This window comes from Rhinoderma darwinii, unplaced genomic scaffold (genome assembly GCF_050947455.1).
Source record: "Rhinoderma darwinii isolate aRhiDar2 unplaced genomic scaffold, aRhiDar2.hap1 Scaffold_442, whole genome shotgun sequence".
NCBI classification, from domain to species: domain Eukaryota; kingdom Metazoa; phylum Chordata; class Amphibia; order Anura; family Rhinodermatidae; genus Rhinoderma; species Rhinoderma darwinii.
The window spans coordinates 1-14210 of record NW_027463882.1 but is presented as its reverse complement, the minus strand read 5'-3'; the positions used below and the strand labels follow the sequence as shown (position 1 = coordinate 14210).

The 14210-nt window shown below is 47.8% G+C and overlaps 21 non-coding genes and 1 pseudogene across 21 annotated transcripts; all 22 read right to left on the bottom strand.

The window, feature by feature from the left end:
- Positions 1-346: 346 nt before the first annotated feature.
- LOC142714648 (U1 spliceosomal RNA) lies at positions 347-510 on the bottom strand. The gene has a single exon (XR_012870795.1). It is a non-coding gene; the product is annotated as a U1 spliceosomal RNA (small nuclear RNA).
- Positions 511-977: 467 nt separating this feature from the next.
- Positions 978-1141, bottom strand: LOC142714557 (U1 spliceosomal RNA). Its single transcript, XR_012870715.1, has one exon. It is a non-coding gene; the product is annotated as a U1 spliceosomal RNA (small nuclear RNA).
- Positions 1142-1608: 467 nt separating this feature from the next.
- Positions 1609-1772, bottom strand: LOC142714555 (U1 spliceosomal RNA). The gene has a single exon (XR_012870713.1). It is a non-coding gene; the product is annotated as a U1 spliceosomal RNA (small nuclear RNA).
- A 475-nt stretch (positions 1773-2247) lies between these two features.
- Positions 2248-2411, bottom strand: LOC142714647 (U1 spliceosomal RNA). The gene has a single exon (XR_012870794.1). It is a non-coding gene; the product is annotated as a U1 spliceosomal RNA (small nuclear RNA).
- A 467-nt stretch (positions 2412-2878) lies between these two features.
- On the bottom strand, positions 2879-3042 carry LOC142714498 (U1 spliceosomal RNA). The gene has a single exon (XR_012870662.1). It is a non-coding gene; the product is annotated as a U1 spliceosomal RNA (small nuclear RNA).
- A 475-nt stretch (positions 3043-3517) lies between these two features.
- On the bottom strand, positions 3518-3681 carry LOC142714646 (U1 spliceosomal RNA). Its single transcript, XR_012870793.1, has one exon. It is a non-coding gene; the product is annotated as a U1 spliceosomal RNA (small nuclear RNA).
- Positions 3682-4148: 467 nt separating this feature from the next.
- On the bottom strand, positions 4149-4312 carry LOC142714535 (U1 spliceosomal RNA). The gene has a single exon (XR_012870695.1). It is a non-coding gene; the product is annotated as a U1 spliceosomal RNA (small nuclear RNA).
- Positions 4313-4779: 467 nt separating this feature from the next.
- On the bottom strand, positions 4780-4943 carry LOC142714554 (U1 spliceosomal RNA). The gene has a single exon (XR_012870712.1). It is a non-coding gene; the product is annotated as a U1 spliceosomal RNA (small nuclear RNA).
- Positions 4944-5410: 467 nt separating this feature from the next.
- LOC142714497 (U1 spliceosomal RNA) lies at positions 5411-5574 on the bottom strand. Its single transcript, XR_012870661.1, has one exon. It is a non-coding gene; the product is annotated as a U1 spliceosomal RNA (small nuclear RNA).
- A 475-nt stretch (positions 5575-6049) lies between these two features.
- LOC142714645 (U1 spliceosomal RNA) lies at positions 6050-6213 on the bottom strand. The gene has a single exon (XR_012870792.1). It is a non-coding gene; the product is annotated as a U1 spliceosomal RNA (small nuclear RNA).
- A 467-nt stretch (positions 6214-6680) lies between these two features.
- Positions 6681-6844, bottom strand: LOC142714496 (U1 spliceosomal RNA). Its single transcript, XR_012870660.1, has one exon. It is a non-coding gene; the product is annotated as a U1 spliceosomal RNA (small nuclear RNA).
- Positions 6845-7319: 475 nt separating this feature from the next.
- LOC142714644 (U1 spliceosomal RNA) lies at positions 7320-7483 on the bottom strand. Its single transcript, XR_012870791.1, has one exon. It is a non-coding gene; the product is annotated as a U1 spliceosomal RNA (small nuclear RNA).
- A 467-nt stretch (positions 7484-7950) lies between these two features.
- On the bottom strand, positions 7951-8114 carry LOC142714494 (U1 spliceosomal RNA). The gene has a single exon (XR_012870659.1). It is a non-coding gene; the product is annotated as a U1 spliceosomal RNA (small nuclear RNA).
- Positions 8115-8589: 475 nt separating this feature from the next.
- On the bottom strand, positions 8590-8753 carry LOC142714642 (U1 spliceosomal RNA). The gene has a single exon (XR_012870789.1). It is a non-coding gene; the product is annotated as a U1 spliceosomal RNA (small nuclear RNA).
- A 593-nt stretch (positions 8754-9346) lies between these two features.
- Positions 9347-9487, bottom strand: LOC142714626 (U1 spliceosomal RNA; annotated as a pseudogene).
- Positions 9488-9962: 475 nt separating this feature from the next.
- On the bottom strand, positions 9963-10126 carry LOC142714641 (U1 spliceosomal RNA). Its single transcript, XR_012870788.1, has one exon. It is a non-coding gene; the product is annotated as a U1 spliceosomal RNA (small nuclear RNA).
- Positions 10127-10593: 467 nt separating this feature from the next.
- Positions 10594-10757, bottom strand: LOC142714553 (U1 spliceosomal RNA). Its single transcript, XR_012870711.1, has one exon. It is a non-coding gene; the product is annotated as a U1 spliceosomal RNA (small nuclear RNA).
- A 467-nt stretch (positions 10758-11224) lies between these two features.
- Positions 11225-11388, bottom strand: LOC142714492 (U1 spliceosomal RNA). Its single transcript, XR_012870657.1, has one exon. It is a non-coding gene; the product is annotated as a U1 spliceosomal RNA (small nuclear RNA).
- Positions 11389-11863: 475 nt separating this feature from the next.
- On the bottom strand, positions 11864-12027 carry LOC142714639 (U1 spliceosomal RNA). The gene has a single exon (XR_012870787.1). It is a non-coding gene; the product is annotated as a U1 spliceosomal RNA (small nuclear RNA).
- Positions 12028-12494: 467 nt separating this feature from the next.
- Positions 12495-12658, bottom strand: LOC142714491 (U1 spliceosomal RNA). Its single transcript, XR_012870656.1, has one exon. It is a non-coding gene; the product is annotated as a U1 spliceosomal RNA (small nuclear RNA).
- A 475-nt stretch (positions 12659-13133) lies between these two features.
- On the bottom strand, positions 13134-13297 carry LOC142714638 (U1 spliceosomal RNA). Its single transcript, XR_012870786.1, has one exon. It is a non-coding gene; the product is annotated as a U1 spliceosomal RNA (small nuclear RNA).
- A 593-nt stretch (positions 13298-13890) lies between these two features.
- LOC142714346 (U1 spliceosomal RNA) lies at positions 13891-14054 on the bottom strand. Its single transcript, XR_012870524.1, has one exon. It is a non-coding gene; the product is annotated as a U1 spliceosomal RNA (small nuclear RNA).
- Between the last annotated feature and the right edge of the window lie 156 nt (positions 14055-14210).

The following is a 14210-nucleotide window of genomic DNA, read 5'->3' as shown; positions in this document are numbered from 1 at the left end:
AGCAGCTTTGTTAACAATCAGTGGTCAAATCACAAGCATACAGTATACCGTCAACCAGCCCAATCAATCAATATCTTTGACACAGGCTCAAAGTAGCACAACATAGTACAGCAAAGGCACAGGTCCTACACTTTACGTTACACTCTGCACTAACATTGAGATAAAGCATCACATAGGAAAGCCACAAAACCAAAGGCAGCTGATAAGGGAGAGAGGAGTATCCAATCCTCTTGGCCACCCAGAGGTCAATTGATGGCTGGCTCGCTCGATCGATCGATCTAGCAAGTATCTCTGACTAGTAATAGTCAGCATTGAATAATAAGCACTGTTTTTCACCAGAGTAAATCAGGGGAAAGCGCGAACGCAGTCCCCCACTACCACAAATTATGCAGTCGAGTTTCCCGCATTTGGGGAAATCGCAGGGGTCAGCACACCCGAAGTGCAATGGATGAGCCTCACCCTGGGAGAACCACCTTAGTGATCATGGTATCTCCCCTGCCAGGTAAGTATGAGTTGCATAGCGCCTGCCAGACAGGCTCCCCTCACAAGAGGCCCTACTAAGTCGCTGAGGATTTTTCCTGGTTTTTGGTCCGAAGCAGGCCAAAGATCACCTGTCTGCATCCACCTTTTTGGATTGAAAGCAGCTTTGTTAACAATCAGTGGTCAAATCACAAGCATACAGTATACCGTCAACCAGCCCAATCAATCAATATCTTTGACACAGGCTCAAAGTAGCACAACATAGTACAGCAAAGGCACAGGTCCTACACTTTACGTTACACTCTGCACTAACATTGAGATAAAGCATCACATAGGAAAGCCACAAAACCAAAGGCAGCTGATAAGGGAGAGAGGAGTATCCAATCCTCTTGGCCACCCAGAGGTCAATTGATGGCTGGCTCGCTCGATCTAGCAAGTATCTCTGACTAGTAATAGTCAGCATTGAATAATAAGCACTGTTTTTCACCAGAGTAAATCAGGGGAAAGCGCAAACGCAGTCCCCCACTACCACAAATTATGCAGTCGAGTTTCCCGCATTTGGGGAAATCGCAGGGGTCAGCACACCCGAAGTGCAATGGCTGAGCCTCACCCTGGGAGAACCACCTTAATGATCATGGTATCTCCCCTGCCAGGTAAGTATGAGTTGCATAGCGCCTGCCAGACAGGCTCCCCTCACAAGAGGCCCTACTAAGTCGCTGAGGATTTTTCCTGGTTTTTGGTCCGAAGCAGGCCAAAGATCACCTGTCTGCATCCACCTTTTTGGATTGAAAGCAGCTTTGTTAACAATCAGTGGTCAAATCACAAGCATACAGTATACCGTCAACCAGCCCAATCAATCAATATCTTTGACACAGGCTCAAAGTAGCACAACATAGTACAGCAAAGGCACAGGTCCTACACTTTACGTTACACTCTGCACTAACATTGAGATAAAGCATCACATAGGAAAGCCACAAAACCAAAGGCAGCTGATAAGGGAGAGAGGAGTATCCAATCCTCTTGGCCACCCAGAGGTCAATTGATGGCTGGCTCGCTCGATCTAGCAAGTATCTCTGACTAGTAATAGTCAGCATTGAATAATAAGCACTGTTTTTCACCAGAGTAAATCAGGGGAAAGCGCAAACGCAGTCCCCCACTACCACAAATTATGCAGTCGAGTTTCCCGCATTTGGGGAAATCGCAGGGGTCAGCACACCCGAAGTGCAATGGCTGAGCCTCACCCTGGGAGAACCACCTTAATGATCATGGTATCTCCCCTGCCAGGTAAGTATGAGTTGCATAGCGCCTGCCAGACAGGCTCCCCTCACAAGAGGCCCTACTAAGTCGCTGAGGATTTTTCCTGGTTTTTGGTCCGAAGCAGGCCAAAGATCACCTGTCTGCATCCACCTTTTTGGATTGAAAGCAGCTTTGTTAACAATCAGTGGTCAAATCACAAGCATACAGTATACCGTCAACCAGCCCAATCAATCAATATCTTTGACACAGGCTCAAAGTAGCACAACATAGTACAGCAAAGGCACAGGTCCTACACTTTACGTTACACTCTGCACTAACATTGAGATAAAGCATCACATAGGAAAGCCACAAAACCAAAGGCAGCTGATAAGGGAGAGAGGAGTATCCAATCCTCTTGGCCACCCAGAGGTCAATTGATGGCTGGCTCGCTCGATCGATCGATCTAGCAAGTATCTCTGACTAGTAATAGTCAGCATTGAATAATAAGCACTGTTTTTCACCAGAGTAAATCAGGGGAAAGCGCGAACGCAGTCCCCCACTACCACAAATTATGCAGTCGAGTTTCCCGCATTTGGGGAAATCGCAGGGGTCAGCACACCCGAAGTGCAATGGATGAGCCTCACCCTGGGAGAACCACCTTAGTGATCATGGTATCTCCCCTGCCAGGTAAGTATGAGTTGCATAGCGCCTGCCAGACAGGCTCCCCTCACAAGAGGCCCTACTAAGTCGCTGAGGATTTTTCCTGGTTTTTGGTCCGAAGCAGGCCAAAGATCACCTGTCTGCATCCACCTTTTTGGATTGAAAGCAGCTTTGTTAACAATCAGTGGTCAAATCACAAGCATACAGTATACCGTCAACCAGCCCAATCAATCAATATCTTTGACACAGGCTCAAAGTAGCACAACATAGTACAGCAAAGGCACAGGTCCTACACTTTACGTTACACTCTGCACTAACATTGAGATAAAGCATCACATAGGAAAGCCACAAAACCAAAGGCAGCTGATAAGGGAGAGAGGAGTATCCAATCCTCTTGGCCACCCAGAGGTCAATTGATGGCTGGCTCGCTCGATCTAGCAAGTATCTCTGACTAGTAATAGTCAGCATTGAATAATAAGCACTGTTTTTCACCAGAGTAAATCAGGGGAAAGCGCAAACGCAGTCCCCCACTACCACAAATTATGCAGTCGAGTTTCCCGCATTTGGGGAAATCGCAGGGGTCAGCACACCCGAAGTGCAATGGATGAGCCTCACCCTGGGAGAACCACCTTAATGATCATGGTATCTCCCCTGCCAGGTAAGTATGAGTTGCATAGCGCCTGCCAGACAGGCTCCCCTCACAAGAGGCCCTACTAAGTCGCTGAGGATTTTTCCTGGTTTTTGGTCCGAAGCAGGCCAAAGATCACCTGTCTGCATCCACCTTTTTGGATTGAAAGCAGCTTTGTTAACAATCAGTGGTCAAATCACAAGCATACAGTATACCGTCAACCAGCCCAATCAATCAATATCTTTGACACAGGCTCAAAGTAGCACAACATAGTACAGCAAAGGCACAGGTCCTACACTTTACGTTACACTCTGCACTAACATTGAGATAAAGCATCACATAGGAAAGCCACAAAACCAAAGGCAGCTGATAAGGGAGAGAGGAGTATCCAATCCTCTTGGCCACCCAGAGGTCAATTGATGGCTGGCTCGCTCGATCGATCGATCTAGCAAGTATCTCTGACTAGTAATAGTCAGCATTGAATAATAAGCACTGTTTTTCACCAGAGTAAATCAGGGGAAAGCGCGAACGCAGTCCCCCACTACCACAAATTATGCAGTCGAGTTTCCCGCATTTGGGGAAATCGCAGGGGTCAGCACACCCGAAGTGCAATGGATGAGCCTCACCCTGGGAGAACCACCTTAGTGATCATGGTATCTCCCCTGCCAGGTAAGTATGAGTTGCATAGCGCCTGCCAGACAGGCTCCCCTCACAAGAGGCCCTACTAAGTCGCTGAGGATTTTTCCTGGTTTTTGGTCCGAAGCAGGCCAAAGATCACCTGTCTGCATCCACCTTTTTGGATTGAAAGCAGCTTTGTTAACAATCAGTGGTCAAATCACAAGCATACAGTATACCGTCAACCAGCCCAATCAATCAATATCTTTGACACAGGCTCAAAGTAGCACAACATAGTACAGCAAAGGCACAGGTCCTACACTTTACGTTACACTCTGCACTAACATTGAGATAAAGCATCACATAGGAAAGCCACAAAACCAAAGGCAGCTGATAAGGGAGAGAGGAGTATCCAATCCTCTTGGCCACCCAGAGGTCAATTGATGGCTGGCTCGCTCGATCTAGCAAGTATCTCTGACTAGTAATAGTCAGCATTGAATAATAAGCACTGTTTTTCACCAGAGTAAATCAGGGGAAAGCGCAAACGCAGTCCCCCACTACCACAAATTATGCAGTCGAGTTTCCCGCATTTGGGGAAATCGCAGGGGTCAGCACACCCGAAGTGCAATGGATGAGCCTCACCCTGGGAGAACCACCTTAGTGATCATGGTATCTCCCCTGCCAGGTAAGTATGAGTTGCATAGCGCCTGCCAGACAGGCTCCCCTCACAAGAGGCCCTACTAAGTCGCTGAGGATTTTTCCTGGTTTTTGGTCCGAAGCAGGCCAAAGATCACCTGTCTGCATCCACCTTTTTGGATTGAAAGCAGCTTTGTTAACAATCAGTGGTCAAATCACAAGCATACAGTATACCGTCAACCAGCCCAATCAATCAATATCTTTGACACAGGCTCAAAGTAGCACAACATAGTACAGCAAAGGCACAGGTCCTACACTTTACGTTACACTCTGCACTAACATTGAGATAAAGCATCACATAGGAAAGCCACAAAACCAAAGGCAGCTGATAAGGGAGAGAGGAGTATCCAATCCTCTTGGCCACCCAGAGGTCAATTGATGGCTGGCTCGCTCGATCTAGCAAGTATCTCTGACTAGTAATAGTCAGCATTGAATAATAAGCACTGTTTTTCACCAGAGTAAATCAGGGGAAAGCGCAAACGCAGTCCCCCACTACCACAAATTATGCAGTCGAGTTTCCCGCATTTGGGGAAATCGCAGGGGTCAGCACACCCGAAGTGCAATGGCTGAGCCTCACCCTGGGAGAACCACCTTAATGATCATGGTATCTCCCCTGCCAGGTAAGTATGAGTTGCATAGCGCCTGCCAGACAGGCTCCCCTCACAAGAGGCCCTACTAAGTCGCTGAGGATTTTTCCTGGTTTTTGGTCCGAAGCAGGCCAAAGATCACCTGTCTGCATCCACCTTTTTGGATTGAAAGCAGCTTTGTTAACAATCAGTGGTCAAATCACAAGCATACAGTATACCGTCAACCAGCCCAATCAATCAATATCTTTGACACAGGCTCAAAGTAGCACAACATAGTACAGCAAAGGCACAGGTCCTACACTTTACGTTACACTCTGCACTAACATTGAGATAAAGCATCACATAGGAAAGCCACAAAACCAAAGGCAGCTGATAAGGGAGAGAGGAGTATCCAATCCTCTTGGCCACCCAGAGGTCAATTGATGGCTGGCTCGCTCGATCTAGCAAGTATCTCTGACTAGTAATAGTCAGCATTGAATAATAAGCACTGTTTTTCACCAGAGTAAATCAGGGGAAAGCGCAAACGCAGTCCCCCACTACCACAAATTATGCAGTCGAGTTTCCCGCATTTGGGGAAATCGCAGGGGTCAGCACACCCGAAGTGCAATGGATGAGCCTCACCCTGGGAGAACCACCTTAATGATCATGGTATCTCCCCTGCCAGGTAAGTATGAGTTGCATAGCGCCTGCCAGACAGGCTCCCCTCACAAGAGGCCCTACTAAGTCGCTGAGGATTTTTCCTGGTTTTTGGTCCGAAGCAGGCCAAAGATCACCTGTCTGCATCCACCTTTTTGGATTGAAAGCAGCTTTGTTAACAATCAGTGGTCAAATCACAAGCATACAGTATACCGTCAACCAGCCCAATCAATCAATATCTTTGACACAGGCTCAAAGTAGCACAACATAGTACAGCAAAGGCACAGGTCCTACACTTTACGTTACACTCTGCACTAACATTGAGATAAAGCATCACATAGGAAAGCCACAAAACCAAAGGCAGCTGATAAGGGAGAGAGGAGTATCCAATCCTCTTGGCCACCCAGAGGTCAATTGATGGCTGGCTCGCTCGATCGATCGATCTAGCAAGTATCTCTGACTAGTAATAGTCAGCATTGAATAATAAGCACTGTTTTTCACCAGAGTAAATCAGGGGAAAGCGCGAACGCAGTCCCCCACTACCACAAATTATGCAGTCGAGTTTCCCGCATTTGGGGAAATCGCAGGGGTCAGCACACCCGAAGTGCAATGGATGAGCCTCACCCTGGGAGAACCACCTTAGTGATCATGGTATCTCCCCTGCCAGGTAAGTATGAGTTGCATAGCGCCTGCCAGACAGGCTCCCCTCACAAGAGGCCCTACTAAGTCGCTGAGGATTTTTCCTGGTTTTTGGTCCGAAGCAGGCCAAAGATCACCTGTCTGCATCCACCTTTTTGGATTGAAAGCAGCTTTGTTAACAATCAGTGGTCAAATCACAAGCATACAGTATACCGTCAACCAGCCCAATCAATCAATATCTTTGACACAGGCTCAAAGTAGCACAACATAGTACAGCAAAGGCACAGGTCCTACACTTTACGTTACACTCTGCACTAACATTGAGATAAAGCATCACATAGGAAAGCCACAAAACCAAAGGCAGCTGATAAGGGAGAGAGGAGTATCCAATCCTCTTGGCCACCCAGAGGTCAATTGATGGCTGGCTCGCTCGATCTAGCAAGTATCTCTGACTAGTAATAGTCAGCATTGAATAATAAGCACTGTTTTTCACCAGAGTAAATCAGGGGAAAGCGCAAACGCAGTCCCCCACTACCACAAATTATGCAGTCGAGTTTCCCGCATTTGGGGAAATCGCAGGGGTCAGCACACCCGAAGTGCAATGGATGAGCCTCACCCTGGGAGAACCACCTTAATGATCATGGTATCTCCCCTGCCAGGTAAGTATGAGTTGCATAGCGCCTGCCAGACAGGCTCCCCTCACAAGAGGCCCTACTAAGTCGCTGAGGATTTTTCCTGGTTTTTGGTCCGAAGCAGGCCAAAGATCACCTGTCTGCATCCACCTTTTTGGATTGAAAGCAGCTTTGTTAACAATCAGTGGTCAAATCACAAGCATACAGTATACCGTCAACCAGCCCAATCAATCAATATCTTTGACACAGGCTCAAAGTAGCACAACATAGTACAGCAAAGGCACAGGTCCTACACTTTACGTTACACTCTGCACTAACATTGAGATAAAGCATCACATAGGAAAGCCACAAAACCAAAGGCAGCTGATAAGGGAGAGAGGAGTATCCAATCCTCTTGGCCACCCAGAGGTCAATTGATGGCTGGCTCGCTCGATCGATCGATCTAGCAAGTATCTCTGACTAGTAATAGTCAGCATTGAATAATAAGCACTGTTTTTCACCAGAGTAAATCAGGGGAAAGCGCGAACGCAGTCCCCCACTACCACAAATTATGCAGTCGAGTTTCCCGCATTTGGGGAAATCGCAGGGGTCAGCACACCCGAAGTGCAATGGATGAGCCTCACCCTGGGAGAACCACCTTAGTGATCATGGTATCTCCCCTGCCAGGTAAGTATGAGTTGCATAGCGCCTGCCAGACAGGCTCCCCTCACAAGAGGCCCTACTAAGTCGCTGAGGATTTTTCCTGGTTTTTGGTCCGAAGCAGGCCAAAGATCACCTGTCTGCATCCACCTTTTTGGATTGAAAGCAGCTTTGTTAACAATCAGTGGTCAAATCACAAGCATACAGTATACCGTCAACCAGCCCAATCAATCAATATCTTTGACACAGGCTCAAAGTAGCACAACATAGTACAGCAAAGGCACAGGTCCTACACTTTACGTTACACTCTGCACTAACATTGAGATAAAGCATCACATAGGAAAGCCACAAAACCAAAGGCAGCTGATAAGGGAGAGAGGAGTATCCAATCCTCTTGGCCACCCAGAGGTCAATTGATGGCTGGCTCGCTCGATCTAGCAAGTATCTCTGACTAGTAATAGTCAGCATTGAATAATAAGCACTGTTTTTCACCAGAGTAAATCAGGGGAAAGCGCAAACGCAGTCCCCCACTACCACAAATTATGCAGTCGAGTTTCCCGCATTTGGGGAAATCGCAGGGGTCAGCACACCCGAAGTGCAATGGATGAGCCTCACCCTGGGAGAACCACCTTAATGATCATGGTATCTCCCCTGCCAGGTAAGTATGAGTTGCATAGCGCCTGCCAGACAGGCTCCCCTCACAAGAGGCCCTACTAAGTCGCTGAGGATTTTTCCTGGTTTTTGGTCCGAAGCAGGCCAAAGATCACCTGTCTGCATCCACCTTTTTGGATTGAAAGCAGCTTTGTTAACAATCAGTGGTCAAATCACAAGCATACAGTATACCGTCAACCAGCCCAATCAATCAATATCTTTGACACAGGCTCAAAGTAGCACAACATAGTACAGCAAAGGCACAGGTCCTACACTTTACGTTACACTCTGCACTAACATTGAGATAAAGCATCACATAGGAAAGCCACAAAACCAAAGGCAGCTGATAAGGGAGAGAGGAGTATCCAATCCTCTTGGCCACCCAGAGGTCAATTGATGGCTGGCTCGCTCGATCGATCGATCTAGCAAGTATCTCTGACTAGTAATAGTCAGCATTGAATAATAAGCACTGTTTTTCACCAGAGTAAATCAGGGGAAAGCGCGAACGCAGTCCCCCACTACCACAAATTATGCAGTCGAGTTTCCCGCATTTGGGGAAATCGCAGGGGTCAGCACACCCGAAGTGCAATGGATGAGCCTCACCCTGGGAGAACCACCTTAGTGATCATGGTATCTCCCCTGCCAGGTAAGTATGAGTTGCATAGCGCCTGCCAGAAAGGCTCCCCTCACAAGAGGCCCTACTAAGTCGCTGAGGATTTTTCCTGGTTTTTGGTCCGAAGCAGGCCAAAGATCACCTGTCTGGATCCAACTGCGCCAAAAAACGGATGCACCTCATTGTACGGAGCCAGGGGTGTGCAGGCACCCCAAATTCCATAAGACACAGGCTCAAGTCTAAGCACTTCCAAGATGCACAGCAACCAGGGTATTAGCATATGGGGCGGCGGCTTCTGGTCAGAGCATTGCCGTGCCGATGAAGCAGTCCCCACATTTGCATGCCGTCACCTGTGAGACAGAGAGGAAGGATAGGTTAGGTTAGGGAAAGGCTCGCCATGCCCTGACTTCTCGAAGCCCAGCAGAAAAAGAAACTTCACTGATCACACTGTTGTTCATCCACGAGGGGGAGACAAAGGCTGCGTATACAGCTAAATATAAAGAGATAATGTACCACATTTTGGATTGAAAAACAGCTTTGTTGACAATCGGTGGTTAAATCACAAGCATACAAGTACCTCTGACTAGTAACAGTCAGCATTGAATAATAAGCACTGTTTTTCACCAGAGTAAATCAGGGGAAAGCGCGAACGCAGTCCCCCACTACCACAAATTATGCAGTCGAGTTTCCCGCATTTGGGGAAATCGCAATGGATGAGCCTCACCCTGGGAGAACCACCTTAATGATCATGGTATCTCCCCTGCCAGGTAAGTATGAGTTGCATAGCGCCTGCCAGACAGGCTCCCCTCACAAGAGGCCCTACTAAGTCGCTGAGGATTTTTCCTGGTTTTTGGTCCGAAGCAGGCCAAAGATCACCTGTCTGCATCCACCTTTTTGGATTGAAAGCAGCTTTGTTAACAATCAGTGGTCAAATCACAAGCATACAGTATACCGTCAACCAGCCCAATCAATCAATATCTTTGACACAGGCTCAAAGTAGCACAACATAGTACAGCAAAGGCACAGGTCCTACACTTTACGTTACACTCTGCACTAACATTGAGATAAAGCATCACATAGGAAAGCCACAAAACCAAAGGCAGCTGATAAGGGAGAGAGGAGTATCCAATCCTCTTGGCCACCCAGAGGTCAATTGATGGCTGGCTCGCTCGATCGATCGATCTAGCAAGTATCTCTGACTAGTAATAGTCAGCATTGAATAATAAGCACTGTTTTTCACCAGAGTAAATCAGGGGAAAGCGCGAACGCAGTCCCCCACTACCACAAATTATGCAGTCGAGTTTCCCGCATTTGGGGAAATCGCAGGGGTCAGCACACCCGAAGTGCAATGGATGAGCCTCACCCTGGGAGAACCACCTTAGTGATCATGGTATCTCCCCTGCCAGGTAAGTATGAGTTGCATAGCGCCTGCCAGACAGGCTCCCCTCACAAGAGGCCCTACTAAGTCGCTGAGGATTTTTCCTGGTTTTTGGTCCGAAGCAGGCCAAAGATCACCTGTCTGCATCCACCTTTTTGGATTGAAAGCAGCTTTGTTAACAATCAGTGGTCAAATCACAAGCATACAGTATACCGTCAACCAGCCCAATCAATCAATATCTTTGACACAGGCTCAAAGTAGCACAACATAGTACAGCAAAGGCACAGGTCCTACACTTTACGTTACACTCTGCACTAACATTGAGATAAAGCATCACATAGGAAAGCCACAAAACCAAAGGCAGCTGATAAGGGAGAGAGGAGTATCCAATCCTCTTGGCCACCCAGAGGTCAATTGATGGCTGGCTCGCTCGATCTAGCAAGTATCTCTGACTAGTAATAGTCAGCATTGAATAATAAGCACTGTTTTTCACCAGAGTAAATCAGGGGAAAGCGCAAACGCAGTCCCCCACTACCACAAATTATGCAGTCGAGTTTCCCGCATTTGGGGAAATCGCAGGGGTCAGCACACCCGAAGTGCAATGGCTGAGCCTCACCCTGGGAGAACCACCTTAATGATCATGGTATCTCCCCTGCCAGGTAAGTATGAGTTGCATAGCGCCTGCCAGACAGGCTCCCCTCACAAGAGGCCCTACTAAGTCGCTGAGGATTTTTCCTGGTTTTTGGTCCGAAGCAGGCCAAAGATCACCTGTCTGCATCCACCTTTTTGGATTGAAAGCAGCTTTGTTAACAATCAGTGGTCAAATCACAAGCATACAGTATACCGTCAACCAGCCCAATCAATCAATATCTTTGACACAGGCTCAAAGTAGCACAACATAGTACAGCAAAGGCACAGGTCCTACACTTTACGTTACACTCTGCACTAACATTGAGATAAAGCATCACATAGGAAAGCCACAAAACCAAAGGCAGCTGATAAGGGAGAGAGGAGTATCCAATCCTCTTGGCCACCCAGAGGTCAATTGATGGCTGGCTCGCTCGATCTAGCAAGTATCTCTGACTAGTAATAGTCAGCATTGAATAATAAGCACTGTTTTTCACCAGAGTAAATCAGGGGAAAGCGCAAACGCAGTCCCCCACTACCACAAATTATGCAGTCGAGTTTCCCGCATTTGGGGAAATCGCAGGGGTCAGCACACCCGAAGTGCAATGGATGAGCCTCACCCTGGGAGAACCACCTTAATGATCATGGTATCTCCCCTGCCAGGTAAGTATGAGTTGCATAGCGCCTGCCAGACAGGCTCCCCTCACAAGAGGCCCTACTAAGTCGCTGAGGATTTTTCCTGGTTTTTGGTCCGAAGCAGGCCAAAGATCACCTGTCTGCATCCACCTTTTTGGATTGAAAGCAGCTTTGTTAACAATCAGTGGTCAAATCACAAGCATACAGTATACCGTCAACCAGCCCAATCAATCAATATCTTTGACACAGGCTCAAAGTAGCACAACATAGTACAGCAAAGGCACAGGTCCTACACTTTACGTTACACTCTGCACTAACATTGAGATAAAGCATCACATAGGAAAGCCACAAAACCAAAGGCAGCTGATAAGGGAGAGAGGAGTATCCAATCCTCTTGGCCACCCAGAGGTCAATTGATGGCTGGCTCGCTCGATCGATCGATCTAGCAAGTATCTCTGACTAGTAATAGTCAGCATTGAATAATAAGCACTGTTTTTCACCAGAGTAAATCAGGGGAAAGCGCGAACGCAGTCCCCCACTACCACAAATTATGCAGTCGAGTTTCCCGCATTTGGGGAAATCGCAGGGGTCAGCACACCCGAAGTGCAATGGATGAGCCTCACCCTGGGAGAACCACCTTAGTGATCATGGTATCTCCCCTGCCAGGTAAGTATGAGTTGCATAGCGCCTGCCAGACAGGCTCCCCTCACAAGAGGCCCTACTAAGTCGCTGAGGATTTTTCCTGGTTTTTGGTCCGAAGCAGGCCAAAGATCACCTGTCTGCATCCACCTTTTTGGATTGAAAGCAGCTTTGTTAACAATCAGTGGTCAAATCACAAGCATACAGTATACCGTCAACCAGCCCAATCAATCAATATCTTTGACACAGGCTCAAAGTAGCACAACATAGTACAGCAAAGGCACAGGTCCTACACTTTACGTTACACTCTGCACTAACATTGAGATAAAGCATCACATAGGAAAGCCACAAAACCAAAGGCAGCTGATAAGGGAGAGAGGAGTATCCAATCCTCTTGGCCACCCAGAGGTCAATTGATGGCTGGCTCGCTCGATCTAGCAAGTATCTCTGACTAGTAATAGTCAGCATTGAATAATAAGCACTGTTTTTCACCAGAGTAAATCAGGGGAAAGCGCAAACGCAGTCCCCCACTACCACAAATTATGCAGTCGAGTTTCCCGCATTTGGGGAAATCGCAGGGGTCAGCACACCCGAAGTGCAATGGATGAGCCTCACCCTGGGAGAACCACCTTAATGATCATGGTATCTCCCCTGCCAGGTAAGTATGAGTTGCATAGCGCCTGCCAGACAGGCTCCCCTCACAAGAGGCCCTACTAAGTCGCTGAGGATTTTTCCTGGTTTTTGGTCCGAAGCAGGCCAAAGATCACCTGTCTGCATCCACCTTTTTGGATTGAAAGCAGCTTTGTTAACAATCAGTGGTCAAATCACAAGCATACAGTATACCGTCAACCAGCCCAATCAATCAATATCTTTGACACAGGCTCAAAGTAGCACAACATAGTACAGCAAAGGCACAGGTCCTACACTTTACGTTACACTCTGCACTAACATTGAGATAAAGCATCACATAGGAAAGCCACAAAACCAAAGGCAGCTGATAAGGGAGAGAGGAGTATCCAATCCTCTTGGCCACCCAGAGGTCAATTGATGGCTGGCTCGCTCGATCGATCGATCTAGCAAGTATCTCTGACTAGTAATAGTCAGCATTGAATAATAAGCACTGTTTTTCACCAGAGTAAATCAGGGGAAAGCGCGAACGCAGTCCCCCACTACCACAAATTATGCAGTCGAGTTTCCCGCATTTGGGGAAATCGCAGGGGTCAGCACACCCGAAGTGCAATGGATGAGCCTCACCCTGGGAGAACCACCTTAGTGATCATGGTATCTCCCCTGCCAGGTAAGTATGAGTTGCATAGCGCCTGCCAGAAAGGCTCCCCTCACAAGAGGCCCTACTAAGTCGCTGAGGATTTTTCCTGGTTTTTGGTCCGAAGCAGGCCAAAGATCACCTGTCTGGATCCAACTGCGCCAAAAAACGGATGCACCTCATTGTACGGAGCCAGGGGTGTGCAGGCACCCCAAATTCCATAAGACACAGGCTCAAGTCTAAGCACTTCCAAGATGCACAGCAACCAGGGTATTAGCATATGGGGCGGCGGCTTCTGGTCAGAGCATTGCCGTGCCGATGAAGCAGTCCCCACATTTGCATGCCGTCACCTGTGAGACAGAGAGGAAGGATAGGTTAGGTTAGGGAAAGGCTCGCCATGCCCTGACTTCTCGAAGCCCAGCAGAAAAAGAAACTTCACTGATCACACTGTTGTTCATCCACGAGGGGGAGACAAAGGCTGCGTATACAGCTAAATATAAAGAGATAATGTACCACATTTTGGATTGAAAAACAGCTTTGTTGACAATCGGTGGTTAAATCACAAGCATACAAGTACCTCTGACTAGTAACAGTCAGCATTGAATAATAAGCACTGTTTTTCACCAGAGTAAATCAGGGGAAAGCGCGAACGCAGTCCCCCACTACCACAAATTATGCAGTCGAGTTTCCCGCATTTGGGGAAATCGCAGGGGTCAGCACACCCGAAGTGCAATGGATGAGCCTCACCCTGGGAGAACCACCTTAATGATCATGGTATCTCCCCTGCCAGGTAAGTATGAGTTGCATAGCGCCTGCCAGACAGGCTCCCCTCACAAGAGGCCCTACTAAGTCGCTGAGGATTTTTCCTGGTTTTTGGTCCGAAGCAGGCCAAAGATCACCTGTCTGCATCCACCTTTTTGGATTGAAAGCAGCTTTGTTAACAATCAGTGGTCA